General features: G+C 39.0%; 1 non-coding gene across 1 annotated transcript; it reads right to left on the bottom strand.

The window, feature by feature from the left end:
* Positions 1–1,196: 1,196 nt before the first annotated feature.
* Positions 1,197–1,303, bottom strand: LOC117278980 (small nucleolar RNA R71). Its single transcript, XR_004509371.1, has one exon. It is a non-coding gene; the product is annotated as a small nucleolar RNA R71 (small nucleolar RNA).
* Between the last annotated feature and the right edge of the window lie 499 nt (positions 1,304–1,802).

Raw genomic sequence — 1,802 nt, 5'->3', positions numbered from 1 at the left:
TTGAACTAATAATTGAGTGAATTCGAGAAAATCACTTAAACATTAGAAGTGAATTACCTAGAGTTAGATCCCAAACAATTATCTTGAACCTATCCCATCAAAAACCTATCTTCTCCCATTGATAACCTTCTTTGCTTGTTCCTTGTTGTGATTGTCATTAATCATTAGCTTTAGATTCTTAGTTAATTTTAGTTAAAAATCATATAAATCTCAATTGTTGATCATCTTGGATAGCAACCAAGCTAGAAACTACGAGAATACTGTTTAAATCTAATCCCTGTGGATACGATATTATACTATATTATATTTGATTAATGAGCATAATTTTAGGTGTGTGTTTCGAGCTTGTCAAATTTTGGCAACGTTGCCGGGGATTGGCAATCAATAGTGTTTAAAATAGTTTGTAGTGCTAATTCGGGAATTTTTCTTTTTCTTTTTATTATTTCCTTTTTATGTTTGGTGTTCTTTGACCGTGTGCAAGTTACAGGTTGAGGTTAGTGCATGACTTGAGCTTCTGCGAAAGAAGTGATACCACATAATCTAGAGATAGAAAAACAACTGCGACAGCTGAGGAAGGAATGAAATCTCACTGTGACGTTAAAAAAGGTTGGGCAATCCTCAACCAATGAAATTATGGCTGGAAACGCTGATGATAATTTAGATTTGGCTGAAATAGAGGAAGCCCAACAATGAGAAAATGCTGCACGGGATGCTGAGGAAACAGCTATTAGAGATGCACAAATTATCTATGAAGAAGAGAGGGGTCGTAGAATTGCTCAGAATCAACCATTGGCTGCAGACCAGTTCAGAAATATAGCTCCCATGCTGGGAGATCATTGGACGATTATGCTAGACCGGTCTACAATCAAGGCTTATCAAGTGTTAGACCACCTCCAATTGAAGCTAACAATTTTGAATTGAAGCAAGGGTTGCTACAAACCCTTCAGAATTGATGTGTCTTCAAAGGGAAGATAAACGAAGATCCAAATACACATCTAATGGACTTCGAGGAGATTATGAACACCTTTCAATATAATGGTGTGTCACAAGATGCAATGTACTTAAGGGCATTCCCCTTCACACTCAAAGATGATGCAAAGTAGTGGCTTCGAAGCTTGCCCACAGGATCGATTAGAATATGGGAAGAGATGACCAGAAAATTCCTTGATAAATATTTCTCCTCAGCTAAAACGGGAAAGTTTAGAAGAGAAATCTATAACTTCGGCCAGAAAGAGAATGAAATTGTTGTTGAAGCATGGAAGAGGTTTAAGGAGATAGTTCGAACGTGTCAACATAGTGAAATTGAACTCTGGATGCAACTCCAAGACTTTTGGGATGGATTGACACTCGCCTCATGTAGAACATTGAGCAATGCAGCTGAGGTCTAGTGATGAAGAAAACTCCAGAGGAGATAGGTAAAATTCTTGATGAGTTATCAGAAGATGAAAATCAGAGGCCCTCTGAGAGTGCCGAAAGAAGAAGAGCAACTGGTGTTCACCAAGTTGATGCTAATACATATGTGCAGATACAACTCGATGCTATGGCTAAAGAAATAAGGAAGCTAACCTTGGCTATAATACAAAGTGAGTCGCGCTCACCCTATGATATATGCGGAAGCGGGGCACCCTACTCATGAGTGCCAAGCCTCAGATGAGGAAGTGAATGCTATGGGAAATTACAACTTTAATGCAATGGGTCAGAAGCATCACGGTTTTTCATGGAGTTCACCTGGGGTACCGCAAATGCATGGCAACGAAATAAACCCAGATTTCAGGGACAAGGAGCTCCAGGTTTTATGAATC

The sequence above is a fragment of the Nicotiana tomentosiformis genome, chromosome 10, assembly GCF_000390325.3.
Source record: "Nicotiana tomentosiformis chromosome 10, ASM39032v3, whole genome shotgun sequence".
Taxonomy (NCBI): Eukaryota; Viridiplantae; Streptophyta; class Magnoliopsida; order Solanales; family Solanaceae; genus Nicotiana; species Nicotiana tomentosiformis.
Note: the sequence above shows the minus strand (reverse complement) of the source record. Positions and strands in the feature narration are given on the sequence as shown.